This window comes from Scyliorhinus canicula, chromosome 17, assembly GCF_902713615.1.
Source record: "Scyliorhinus canicula chromosome 17, sScyCan1.1, whole genome shotgun sequence".
Taxonomy (NCBI): Eukaryota; Metazoa; Chordata; class Chondrichthyes; order Carcharhiniformes; family Scyliorhinidae; genus Scyliorhinus; species Scyliorhinus canicula.
The window spans coordinates 106,523,642-106,538,106 of record NC_052162.1 but is presented as its reverse complement, the minus strand read 5'-3'; the positions used below and the strand labels follow the sequence as shown (position 1 = coordinate 106,538,106).

The 14,465-nt window shown below is 46.5% G+C and overlaps 2 non-coding genes across 2 annotated transcripts; one reads left to right on the top strand and one right to left on the bottom strand.

Annotated features, from left to right (window-relative positions):
• Positions 1-6,979: 6,979 nt before the first annotated feature.
• On the bottom strand, positions 6,980-7,074 carry trnai-uau. The gene is made up of 2 exons: positions 7,037-7,074; positions 6,980-7,015 (listed from the first exon to the last, which is right to left on the bottom strand). It is a non-coding gene; the product is annotated as a tRNA-Ile (tRNA).
• Positions 7,075-13,141: 6,067 nt separating this feature from the next.
• Positions 13,142-13,213, top strand: trnac-gca. Its single transcript has one exon. It is a non-coding gene; the product is annotated as a tRNA-Cys (tRNA).
• Positions 13,214-14,465: the final 1,252 nt, after the last annotated feature.

Here is a 14,465-nt window from a genome sequence, read left to right as displayed (position 1 = left end):
CCCGATTTTGAAAACCATGGCACCAATTGGCACGGCAGTACCACGGCAGTGCCCATGGCACCCTTGGCATGGCCGTCCGATTCCCGCGCACTCTTTGTCCTTCCGCCGGCCCGCTGTATCACTTCGCGGGGCGGCTGAGGGGCATCCCGGCCCGCGGATGCGTGGGTTTCGGCAAATGCGCGATGACGTCATCCGCGCATGCGCGGGTTGGAGTCTTCCAATCCGCGCATGTGCGGCTGACGTCATGTGACGCCTCAGCCGGCGCAAACTCTGGCAAGCGGGCTTAACGAAATTCGTTAAGCCCGCGATGCCGTAGTTCACGGCCGCGGCATACTAGCCCCGACCGGGGACCAGAATCGGTTCCCGGTCGGGGAGGGGGAGGCTGGCGTCAAACCCGCCCGGTTTTGACGCCAGCCTTACGATTTCTCCCTGTTTGGGAGAATCGCGCCCTATGTTTCACTTCCAGATTTCTTTAAAAGTATTAATTGTATTTAAATTCTACCGGTTATGGCGGCAAGGTGGCTTAGTGGTTACCACTGCTGCCTCATGGCACCAGCCTCAGGTCACTGGTCATGTGGAGCTTGCACATTCTCCCGGTATCTGCGTGGGTCTCACCCCCACAACCCAAGTATGTGCAGGGTAGTTGGATTGGGCACACTGTTGCCCCTTAATTGGAAAAATAAATGAATTGGGTAGTCTAAATTTATAAAAAAATAAATTCCACCAGCAGTGAGATTTGACTCCCAAGTCTCCAGGCCACTGAACTCATCCAGTGACATAATAAAGGTGCTACAATCTTGTTATTTTATTGTCCTTGCTTTTATTGTCCTTGTCCCTGTCCTTGCTGATCTATAGACGCTCCCAATTAAACAGCTGCTCAATTTATGCTCATCCTTCTTTTCAAATCCCTCCATGACATTGCTCTTCCATATTTCCAGTCACACAGATGTTTAAATCTTTTTCCAGAGACACACACATTCAGGTTTTGATTAATCAAATGACTTTCGCTTTTGATGCAATGTATGGTTTGAGCTTTCTGTCTCCAAATTATGCTCTTCTAATATCCTGAGAAAAATATGATCAGATGTTGAGAGGAAACAAACATTTTTTCTGGATTTGAATTGTGTGTGTGTAAATTATCCCCTTCTAATCCCCTGTAAAAGGAGTTTCCAAAATCCACCAGTGTCAGTCCAGGATTAATATTGCCAATATTCTCTCCTCCTGCTGCCTGGAGCAGGATGGTTGCGCCTGCGCATTGCTGGGCATGCGGAAATGATTTAGGGCCTTTGAGCAGCTGCGACCGACGCCCGTTTCGTGCGACCGCGGGACAGATCAGTTCTAATTCGGGTTTTGAGTCCTCCACTCGGTGTTTATAAAGACTCCCCACCCAATCCGCCGCCTTCATTCACCTCCAGAATCAGCCGTTTCCCTCGATTTCAGGAGCCGATACGACTGCAGCAGCACCAACACTGCACAGGCCCGGATCAGAACGCACACTGCGCATGCCCATTTCACAACCGGACATGCGTCTGCGCAAGGACTCCTGCGGTGAGGCTCGGGCTCATTCTGACCCGCTGCGAATGCTGGGTCATATACCCACCATTGAAAGACATTGTTGAAATCAATTACGATTGAAGCGATACCACAACATGTAAAATTATTAAAATGCAGCCACGAAAGTGCGCAGACACCACAATTCTGTTTGGGCGTAATTAACAATCGAACAAACCTATACAATTTTTTACACCGACTCACGGAAAATTTAAACTGTGACTTATGAACTAGAATGTGCCGATTGTGGTTCAAATTGTTTGAATGTTTAAAGCCGATCTATTAACAGGTGGGGACACTATATCCCGCTGCACAGATGAATTATCTGAATAGTCTCTCTAGTGTGACTACAGATTAATTAGTAAATGGGATGACCACTTTCAACTGGTGAACATTCTTTCCATGGTGGATTTTATGTATTGTATTATTATTATTATTGCTTATTGTCACGAGTAGGCTTTAATGAAGTTACTGTGAAAAGCCCCTGCTGGTTGCCAGTTCAGATATGGGAGGCTGGTTACCAGTTCAGACATGGATCTAAATACCTCTCATGATGGCTTCCACATTCATAACACTTTTCAGCTAAATAAAAGCAAAAGACTGCAGATTCTGGATATCTGAAACCACAACAGAAAATGCTGCATGTACACCGCAGACCTTCTGATGTCCGTTGAGAGAAATAAACTAATTTCAACTTTCTCAGATCATAACCACTGCTCCCATTTGGGGATGTGGATGGAGATGGCTGACAGCTTCAAACTTCTAGGTGTGCACATAACCAACATTCTGTCCTGGTCCACCCATGCCGACACTAAGACCAAGAAAGCACAAGAGCGCTTATGCTTCCTCAGGAAACTAAGTAAATTCGGCATGTCCACATTGACTCTTACAATTTTTACAGATGCCCCATAGAAAGCATCCTACTTGGCTGCATCACAGCCTTGCATGGCAACTGCTTGGCTCAAGACTATAAGAAGCTACACGGAGTTGTGAACACGGCCTAGTTCATCATGCGAACCTGACTCCCATCCATTGACTCTGTGTACACCTCCCGCTGCCTTGGGAAAGCAGGTAGCATAATCAAAGAGCCCTCCAACCCAGGTTATTCTCTCTTCCAACCTCTTCTGGGCAGGAGATGCAAAAGTCTGAGAACACAGACTAACAGATACATAACAGTTTCTTTCCGCTCTTACCAGACTCATGAATAACCCTTTTATGGGATTGAACTGATCTCTCCACACATCTTCTCCACTGATTGTACTGCACTCCGTATGCTTTACCAGTTGTCTATGTATTTACATTGTGTATCCATCATGTGTCCTATGTTTATGAAGTATGGAACGATCTGTCTGGACTGTGTGCAGATCAATATTTTTCACTATCGGCACACATGACAATAAACCAAAATCCAAATCCAAGCCTTCCTTTGCACGTTCATTTGTTTCTTTTCTTGTCCCATTAGTTTAATTCCTTCTCTCATTATCATCCAGTGTTCCCTTGCACTATCATCCCCTTTGTCATATATTCACTCCAGCCTTCCATCCATTCACAAGATGGTCTTTCTTCCTTTCCTCATCGCTGTTCCCTGACTCTGTGCTGGCTTGTAAACCATGAAATATCTACGTTCTTCCAGTTTGGATAAAAGGTCAGAACGTGAAACATTTACTCTGTTTCTTTCGCTATAGAAGCTGTTTGACTTGCTGACTGTTTCCAACATTTTCTGTTTTGAGATGGAATTTGTAACATCTGCAGTATCTTGTTTTTGGTCGCAGCAGATCAGTTTTCTCTGACTTATCGTTCCCTGTTTAAAGAACAAAAATACACAGCTTTCAAAGAATAAGATAGCAATCACTCACTGTTCCACGTGAAACTTACCTTTCTGGCAATTGTTTATTCATCGTAGTTCAAAGCACAATGGTTCCACCGGGAATTGGATCCAGGAATATTCACTTGTACAGAGGATATGCAAAACACTACATTGAGGAAGTAATTGTAAAACCCTTGAACTGCGAGTAATTGACTATACATCTTTTGTCCTAATTTCCACAACTGTTCTCAACAGATCAGGCCACGACTATATCAATTGAAACAGTGAACTTTTCAGAACTGGAAGGAACTTAGAGATGCTCTAGGTTTTCATACAGTTCACAGACAAGGGGGGGGGGGGGAGAAAAGAAGGAAGGCGTCTGATTGGGTGAATACTTGAGAGGTTAAAGAACAAAAGGATGCAAGGCAGAAGCGACGGGACAAGGAACTAGTAAACAAACTAAATATGGGAGAGTCATTCTGCGTCTGTCAATTTGTACTCTGTTTGGAAATGTGTTGTATCTCTGTTGCTCCATTTCACTTCTGTCCTGCACCGAAATCTCTCAATCCTTTTCAACCATTACCTTTCACAAACATTTCATTAATTAACATGCACAGAGAAAACTGTCATCATTTGGAAACAGGGAGGTTTGAGTCGGGTTGGAATATTTTCTGTCGCAGGAATAGGCAGTAACCCGCTGATTGAAGCTGCAGTCCATGTTTTCTGCTGGCAGCAGGTATTTTAAATGTGTGGGGCTGGAATATCGCTGCATTCTCCTGCCTCAGTCACTGTGGAGCCAGGTAAGAAAGAATAATTGATGGGTTTGTTTAAATCCAAAAGGTGCATAGATTTCTAATGGGTTTGATGTAAGTACATGGTAGCTCGAATTGTTTTCTAATTCTTACGAAATTAATATTTGGATAGCAACAAGTTATTCATGTGGGAATTCGTCTGGGAAAAGTGAGCTGATAAAGGTCTGGGAAATGTTCTTGTAAATAACAACCCTGAACTGTGAGATAATGAATGTTCATAGGTGAAGATTACGCTGCTGAATGGGCCCAAACCACCAATCTTTCGATTAACAGCCAAACATGCTGATCAATTGCAAAGCAGAGACTGATGCAAATGTAGCTCAGAAGATATCCTAAACCAGGATGCCAGCCAGATAAAGCTTCAGATTACCTCTACTGGAATGACAATTTTTCTCTATCAGTTTTACTCTTCCAAAATAAAGGATGGGAATTCATTGTGGATACACGGGAACAGTTTGATCCCCCTTCTGCAGACACATCCATGTCACCAGGAACCAGCTCTCCTACAACCAGTGTTGTCTACCTTTCGGTGCTTTATCTAGTACCAATTCTGAGTCCCGGAGCTCATATTAGGTTTGAATTCCTGATCTGCAGTAGCGAGAATCTTCCAACATCTCAGATCAGTTAATTTCACTGAAACATCAGAGCCAATGCTACATCATCTTAAGGAAGGGAAAGGTGCCTTGACTGTTTCTGCTCATTCGGACAGATCATCCTTCATTCTCCTCGGATTCTGTTTCCCACAGAGTTTCGAAAGATTCACAAAGCTGGAGACTAGGTTTTCTTTTTTTTGTTCCTTCTCTATTTTACCCACCTGCCAACTGGCATAATTTTCCAAATTCTCCTCTCAATCCTCTGCCTTGAATTATGTTCAGGGATGAGGAAATCCATTTCAGTGGAGTGATGCCACACTCGGTCAAATACTTCCTTAATGCCAAGCACATCATTCTCGCCTCGCCTTTGGAGTTCATATCCATGTTTGAACTCTGGCTGTATTGAGATAGGGAGCTGAATAGAATCTATAAATCTGTGAGCAGTTTATTGCTACATAAGTGCCTTTTGATAACACTATTGATTACCCCTTCCATCACTTTACCGATGACCAACTGGATGAAGATTGTTGAAAATGTTTTAGTCTTATCTGTTGCACTGCTGTGCTGGGTTTGGCTCCCCCATCATTGATGTTGGGAATTGTGCGAAGCCGCCTCATCCAGTGAGTGTTACTGAGTGTCTTTAAGACAGTGATAGATAGGTTTTTGATTAATAACAGGATCAGGGGTTATGGGGAGAAGGCAGAAGAATGGGGATGAGAAAAATATCAGCCATGATTGAATGGCGGAGCAGACTCAATGGGCCAAGTGGCCCAATTCTGCTCCTGTGTCTTATGGTCTTATGGTTATTTGTTGTTTTGTCGACTGCCATTTATGGCTGGACATAAATGGGTTAAGTAAATTGAAATGAGGTTCTACCCGCCTGTGGAACAAGGTGACATATTGGTCTGTGCATGAGTGTGAGTGTGCGTGAGTGTATGTGTGAGAGTGTGTGTGCATGTGTGCCGGTTCGACAGTGTGTGTATATGTATGTGTGTGAGTGTGTGTCGGTGTGAGTGTGAGAGTCCGCGCGCCTGTGTGTGAGAGAGGGAGAGTGTGTGTGTGCCAGACTGCGTGCGATCTTATGTGTATGTGAAACACATCAGACTGTTAGAAAACTAATTTCATAAAGATGACTGACTTCCTTCTATTTATGAGATGAGTGATGTGTGACAAATAGCTCCATGTCCAATGGGCTGTCTCCATATGCTGCAGTTTTGCTGATGGCTCAGGAGGTCAACCCTGAGAGGACGATTGTGCCTCAAGATCAGAGTCAGAATTAAGCTACTAGGTGTGGTTTTAGATTGATGTTCCCTCATTGTGTCTATTATGAAGACACTGTAACCACGAGTCCTCCTGGGGATGCACAATGGCCAACAGGAAACATCGCCATTTCCCTCTGGGTGCAGTAAGTAACATTCTGGTATGAAAATTGGTGTTTATGCCAGTTTCACTTTCCAAATATCACTGAAGCTGATCTTTTGGTGTCGCATTGGTTGTTTGCCTCCAGATACCTCAGCACATGGTAGCTTCTTGGGTACGTGATAATCTTCCATCCCATGGACAGATGGGAGGAAGCTGCCTCTGGTTGATGAGTTTAACAGACTTGGAAGCTGTGCCTTTGAGAGGATTGCTTCATTCCTGAATTTGTCCTGTCAGTGAATACTCACAATACACCGCACACACATCCAAGATGGAAATGATTGAGCTGATTCTCTGAGAGCTGTAAATGGTCCATGTGAAAAATATTTTTCACTGGACCTCGGTACACGTGACAATAAACAAATCCAATCCAATGTTTCACAGTCACACAGAACACAGAGCCTGTTAACAATCAGCTTGATCCTCAGGGTCAGATTGACGTTACTCCATGTGTGTTTTATGAATCAGCTGGTAACTGCTTTCCCCATGGGTTTATCAGTATTGCCTAAAAGAACAGACTGTCTGTCACCCTGGAAACTGGGCGGCAGAATTTATGAATCACTTCCAGCCGGGTGATATTTGTGGTTGAAAGACGTGCGTCACCACCAAGTTTTTCTTGACGTTTACAGTCAGCGAGAACAAATTACAACCAACGGGAGAGACATTAACTGACACATTGTTGATCTTCCCGACTTCCCTGCAAATCCCTGAATAGGTGATTATAATAAACCTGCTGTGCATTGCAATGTTATCTGCTGCAAACACTACATTCCCCACCCGAGACCCAGCAAAACCTCTGCTCCAGGTGAGGATCGAACTCACAACCTCGGCATAGCTCGCTGTCTGCACTGCTGTATAAGTACCGCGCGCTAACCGATTGCGCCACTGGAGCGCTTGATAACATATTAGCTTGATTTCATGATATTTCATACTCAATACTTGCGAAAAATATGATTCCGTTGGTGGCAGATGGAGGAATCTCTGCATGGGAGGTGTGAATGGGGGGGGGGGGGGGGGGGTGAAGGGGATGGGGAGAATGCAGAGAGAAGTGGTTTCGAGAGTCAGTGGTCAATGGGTTTCAGAGAATGGGGAGAGGGGGTGGTAGCTGGCTGGTGGTGACTAGGCCTGGTCCTGCTTGCGGGAGGGGGGGGGGGGGCATGGCCATGACTGATCGGAAGGAGAGGGGCGATGAGAGGCCCCTGGAATAAAAGGTAATGTGGAATGTATCAGGCAGAAGATACAGAAGTCTGAAGACCCCACATACAGACATAGGAAAGGCTTCTTCCCCACAGCTACTAGACTCCTCAATGACTCTCCCTGGGACTGATCTGTTCCCTGTTCACCACACCCAATGCTGCTCTTGCTGGTGTCTTGCTTTGTTTGGCCCTTGTTCTGCACTGTAACCAACCACTATTTGTTGATGTACTATTTGTCAATGTACTCTGTTGATTATTCTTTTGTCTACTATGTACGTACTGTGTATGTTCCCTTGGCCGCAGAAAAATACTTTTCACTGTACTTTGGTACATGTGACAATAAATATCAATCAGTGAAGCGGACAAGAATTTTCTCGCATTTGAAGAGCTTGAGAGACACTCAGGCTTTGATAGTAGGGCCCAGCAGGTAGCGGTGCTGGTGGGTAAGAGGGACAAGGTGGTGGAAGATCAGGGGGGCAGATACGTTATAGTAACAGATGCATTGGAAGGAAAGTTGATGATGTTGGTTAGTGCGTATGCCCCAATTTGTGATGATGTAGGGTTTATGAAGAGGAAGTTGGTGGCCATGCCAAGTCTGGGCACGCATCAATTAATTTTAGGTGGGGATTTAAATACAGTTCTTTTTAAAATTTAAGAGTGCCCAATTCATTTTCTCCAATTAAGGGGCAATTTAGCATGGCCAATCCACCTAGCCTGCACATCTTTGGGTTGTGTGGGGCGAAACCCACGCAAACGCGGGGAGAATGTGCAAACTCCACACGGACAGTGACCCAGAGCCGGGATTGAACCTGGGACCTCGGCGCCGTGAGGCAGCAGGGCTAACCCACTGCGCCACCGTGCTGCCCTAAATACAGTTTTCGATTAGAAAGTTTTGGATAGGTTGGTGCAGCTTTTGGTGGAGATGTTTGAGGATGTGGTAGGGTAAGGACCTGGTGGCATGCGGGCCATATTGGCCAGTATCACTGCCAAGGTGCTGTGGCTTCGATTTGAAGATTGCCTTCTGCAGGTGTTTGGGGAGGATCAGACGGTGAGGCTGAAGAGCATGGAGAGGATTATGGGCCTGTTGGGGAAGTTCGGGGTGTTCTCGGGATATAAGCTAAATGTAGGGAAAAGTCAAGTGTTCCCGGTGAACGAGTTGGGTTGGCAAGCCAATCTAGAGGGTGGCCATTCAAGGTGGTCAGAGACAGGTTTACATACCTGGGATTCAGGTGGTGAGGGAATAGGTGATTTTACACAAATGGAATCTAACAAAGCTGGTGGAGGAGGTTAGGGAGAATCTGAAAAGGTGGGCCAAACAGCACGTGACCCTGCCAGGGAGACTCCAAGTGGTGAAGATATTCATATTCCAGACACTCCCGAACTTTGTACTGAAGGCCTTCTTTCCAAAACTGGATCTGATTATTTCAGACTTTGTATGGGCAGGGAAGGTTAAGAGGACCCTGTTACAGAGACAGAGGCAGAAGGGAGGGTTGGTGTTGCTGAACCTGCTACATTATTATTGGGCAGTGAATGTGGAGAAGGTGAGGCGGTGGTGGGAAAGAGAGGGGACAGAATGGGTTTGGGTGGAGGAAGAATCCTGTAGGATGTCCAGCTTAAGGGCAATGGTGCCGGCGGCATTGCCAATGGCACCAAGGAAATACTTGGAGAGCCCGGTGGTACAGTCCATAGTAAAGGTCTGAAACCAGCTGAGGAGGCATTCAATGGTAGAAAGGATGTCGGTGTTGGCACCAAAATCATGTGCAAAAACCATGGTTTTGAGCTGATAGGGATAGACGGTATGTACAAAAAGCTGGTTAAAATGAGGGATTTGTATCTGGAAGAGGGTTTTTCCAGCATGGAGGAACTAAAGGAGAGGGCGGAGCTCCTGAGAGGAAGTGAGTTTAGGAGCCTGCAGATAAGGAACTTCACGCAGAAGGTTTGGAAAGAGTTCCCCCAGGTTGCCAAAGTGCACCCTGTTGGAGCAATTGATGCTTCTGATCATGGAAGTGAAGGGCAGATCGGGGACATATACGGGTGCTGGGAGAGCAGGGAGGTGAGCAGGTGGTGAAGATAATTGGGAGGGGGAACTGGGAGGGAAGATAAACCGGGGAGTGAGGAGCTACATAGGGTAAACGCAACCTCCACGTTCACAAAGATGAAATGAAATGAAAATCGCTTATTGTCACAATGAAGTTACTGTGAAAAGCCCCTAGTCGCCACATTCCGGCGCCTGTTCAGGGAGGCTGGTACGGGAATTGAACCGTGCTGCTGGCCTGCATCTGCTTTAAAAGCCAGCGATTTAGCCCAGTGTGCTGAACCAGCCCCTAAGATGAGTCTGATACAGTTCAAGGTGGGACATAGGGTACATATGATTCGGGCAAGAATGAGTGGGTTCATCCAGGGGGTGACAGAGCGTGAGAAGTGTGGGCGGGGACCAGCAAATCACGCACATATGTTCTGGGGCTGTGAAAAGTTGGAGAGGTTCTGGGCCAGTGTGTTTGCAGCGCTAACAAGGATAGTGAGGGAGGAGGTTGAGCCGGACCCTTTGGTGGCAATATTTGGGATATCGGACAGGCCGGAGCTGATGGAGGGGAGGAAGGCTGATGTTGTGACCTTCACCTCTTATTGCCTGGTGAAAAATTCTATTGGAGTGACGGTCAGCAATGCCACCAGAGGTGGCGGCCTGGTTGAGGGACTTATATGACTTTCTTCAGCTGGAAAAGATCAAATATGAATTAAGGGGCTCAGCGGATGGCTTCAACACAAGGAGGGTCGATGTTCATGGCCATGTTTAAAGAACTGTTCGCTGTGTGGGGGGGCAGGAGAGTTGGGGTGAAAAGGGGGGGGAAAATTGTACAAAACATATAGCTGTGTGTTGGGAAGTTTGCTCCCCGAATTGTTCATGCTTTGGAATATTTTATATAAGTTTGAAATAAAATACAATTAAAAAAAGCAATATATTTTCAAGTCAGTCACTATAATTTTTTATTAATTTTTCCAATTAATGGGCAATTTAGTGTGCTCACTCCACCTTGGAGGTGTGTGGCTCAAGGAGATTATAGAGATTGGGATGGTCACAACTGGGCTAGTTTAGCACAGGCTAAAGAGCTGCCTTTCCAAGCAGGCCAGCAGCGTGGGTTCAATTCCCTTACCAGCCTTCCCGAACAGGTGCCGGAATGTGGTGACTAGGGGCTTTTCACAGTTACTTCATTTGAAGCCTACTTGTGACAATAAGCAATTTTCAACCAGGGAGGAAAAACAACGAGAATTCTGAAACAGAAGAGAGTAATTGAGTAAAGGGGTGAACAAGACTTCGTGCGAGTAAACGCACAGGTAGCAGAGGTTTGCATGACCTCCAGATTGCAGGGTGGTTGAATATGGAAGTCCAGCCATTAAGCTTTAGGACAGTTCGCTCTAGAGGTAACAGGAATCGATGAGAGATTGAGCAGCAGATAAGCTGAGACTGGATTGGAATCGGGTGATGTTACGGAGGTGGAGATAGACAGTCTTAATGATGAGGCTGGAAGCACATCTGGGGTTGAAATATTTTAGCAATGTTGTGAATGGTCTGTTTCTGCCTCAAACAGTTGTCAGGGAGAGGGATGGAGTTGGTGCCTCGGGTCTGGAATTTGAAGCGGGGACTCAAGAAAGTCATTACAGTCTTCCCGATATTTAAATTAAATTGAGGACATTTCTGTTCATCCCGTACTGGATGTCAGACAACTCAGGATGGTGTGTGACATGGAGGAGGACTTGGAGGTGATGATATTCACACACAGCTGCTACCCTGTTCCTTCTATGTGGTGGAAGTGGAGTGCTGCAGAAATTCTATCAGAGTTGTGGTCAAGCTGAAGGTATATAAAATCATACCCCTTTAGCCTCTTTTTCTCTTTCTGTCTCCCTCCCACTTGTCCTGAAAGTTAGACTCTTGTTTAGGCCCTGACTGGATGAGTTTCTCTTCCCTGAAGGATATTAGTGAACCAGTTGGGTTTTTACAACAATCCAACAGATTTCCTGATCACCTTTTCCTAGCGCCGACCCCACAAATTACCAGATTCATTCAGCTCAATTTGACAACCTGCATTTGTGTTTTTGTGGTTCTCTCTCACTCCCTTTCTCTGTTTTAATTCAAATTTACAGGGTATTAGAAGGGGAGGATCTGCAAACAGGAAACTGAAATCAAAAATCACATTAGGATCTGACAGATTTGCCCAATTTATCGTAACCTGAACATGGAAGAAAAAAACAATCATTCACAGGAGGGAGAAACCTGACATGTATTCTGTGTGTGGATGAGGTTTCAGCCAATGATCTACCCTGACAAATATAAATGCTGCCACACTGGGGGGAAACCGTGGAAATGTGGGAATTGTGGGAAATAATTCAATTACGCATCTCAACTGGAAGCACATCGATGCACTCACATTGGGGAGAAACCGCACACATGCTGACACACCTGAGAGAAGCCATGAGTGGGATTCTCTGACCCCTCGCTTGGGGGGGGAGGGGGGCGCAAATCATGCGACGTCGCTCCACCGATTCTCCAGTCACCAGAGAATCGGGGGCAATGGTACTGGCGCCCACCCCCCCCCCCCCCCCCCCTCCACCCCTGCCAATTCTCCACGCTTGACGGGCCGAGTGCCCAGCGTGCTCGTCCGAGTCCTGCCGGCATCATTTCAGGGGCCATCGTCATGTGGGGCAGGGGGGATCCAAATCCGGGGGGGGGCCTCCACGGCGGCCAGGCCCGCAATCGGGGCCTACCAATCGGCAGGCAAGCTAATTCTGGGGGGGGCCTATGTTCCTCCGCGCCGGGCCCCTGTAGGGCTCCGCCATGTTGCCCATGGGCCGACGCGGAGAAGGCAACCCACACGCATGCGCGGGCCCGTGCTGGCACCCGTATCGGCAGCTGGAGCTGCGTAAAGCGCTCCAGTGCCGTGCTGGCCCCCTGTGCGACGCAGGATCGCTACACCTAGCGGCCAAATAACACCATCGTAAAACGCTCCGGCGTTTACAACGGTGTCAACACTGCCGCTGGAATGGAGAATCCCGCCCCATGTACCTGTTCTGAGTGTGGGAAGATATTCAGTCACTTGTCCAATGTGCTGAAACACCAGAAATTGCACGCAAATGAGAGACCTTTTAAATGTCTTTAAATTAGCATGTGAGAACTGCTAATATAGTTCCGGAGACCTATACGTCTTATCAACGTAGTTACACTGAGGAGAGGTCTTTTAACTGCCCAGACTGTGGAATGTGCTTTAAGAGTTCCTGGAACTTCATGTCCCCTCAATGTATTCACACTGATGAGAAACTGTTCAGGTGCTCTCACTGGGACTGTGTTCAGACACCCATCTTAGCTCAGTACACGAATGAGTTCACAATGGAGATAGGCGATTTACCTGTTCCGAGTGTGGTAATGTATTCACTCAGACATTCAGCCTGCTGGTGCATTAGTGACTTCTCACAGGGGAGAGGCCATTCACCTGCTCCAAGTGTGGAAAGAGATTCACTCGGTCATCCGACCTGCTGACACAACAGGGTGTTCACAATTAACTACAGTGATTGCCTATTTCTGTTATTTACCTCCAGAACTGAACAATGTTCATTGGGGTCTGTTTCTGCTGATGTAGATAAACTGCAGCTCAAAACTTGCTTTCTATTAAACACGTGGTATTGAACATCTGAAGTAGGAGGGGGAGACAATTTACCCCTCGAGCCTGCTTTGCCATGAAATAAGATCATGTCTGACCTCAATTAGCATATGGGGGTATAGCTCACTGGTAGAGCATTTGACTGCAGATCAAGAGGTCTCTGGTTCAAATCCAAATGCCCCTTATGCTGTTTGGCTGCCATGTCTCCTTTGTTGCACCAATTTAGAAAATATGTATGAGAACCTGGCATGCAGATATCGTCTGGGGAACACTGTGATACATCATCTGCTGCTTGAACGGAAACCCAATTGTAATTTTTTACAGCAAAATATAGATAGATTGGAGAGTTGGGCAGAGAAATGGCAGATGCAGTTCAATCCAGGCAAATGCGAGGTGATGCATTTTGGAAAATCTAATTCAAGAGCGGACGATATGGTCAATGGAAGAGTCCTGCGGAAAATTGATGTACAGAGAGATCTGGGAGTTCAGGTCCGTTGTACCCTGAAGGTGGCAACGCAGGTCGATAGAGTGGTCAAGAAGGCATACAGCATGCTTGCCTTCATCGGACGGGGTATCGAGTACAAGAGTCGGCAGGTCATGTTACAGTTGTATAGGACTTTGGTTAGGCCACATTTGGAATACTGCATGCAGTTCTGGTTGCCACATTACCAGGAGGATGTGAATGCTTTAGAGAGGGTGCAGAGGAGTTTCACCAGGATGTTGCCTGGTATGGAGGGTGCTAGCTATGAAGAAAGGTTGAGTAGATTAGGATTGTTTTCATTGGAAAGACGGAGGTTGAGGGGGTACTTGATTGAGGTCTACAAAATTGAGAGGTATGGACAGGGTGGATAGCAACAAGCTTTTTCCAAGAGTGGGGGTGTCAATTACAAGGGGTCACAATTTCAAGGTGAGAGGGGGAAAGTTTAAGGGAGATGTGCGTGGAAAGTTTTTTACGCAGATGGTGGTGGGTGCCTGGAATGCTTTGCCAGCGGAGGTGGTAGAGGCGGGCACGATAGCATCATTTAAGATGCATCTAGACAGATATATGAACGGGCGGGGAACAGAGGGAAGTAGATCCTTGGAAAATAGGAGACAGGTTTAGATAAAGGATCTGGATCGGCGCAGGCTGGGAGGGCCAAAGGGCCTGTTCCTGTGCTGTAATTTTCTTTGTTCTTTGTTCAACTCCACATTCCCAACCACCTCCCATATCCTCAGAGTTCCTTATGAGTCAAGAGGGGACGTCTGCCTTCAAAATATTAATTAACCTTGCCTCCAGACATCCCTTGGAAAGAGAGCACAAAACAATTGACTAGGGGCTGGTTTAGCACACTGGGCTAAATCGCTGGCTTTTAAAGCAGACCAAGGCAGGCCAGCAGCACGATTCAATTCCCGTACCAGCCTCCCCGAACAGGTACCAGAATGTGGCGACTAGGGGC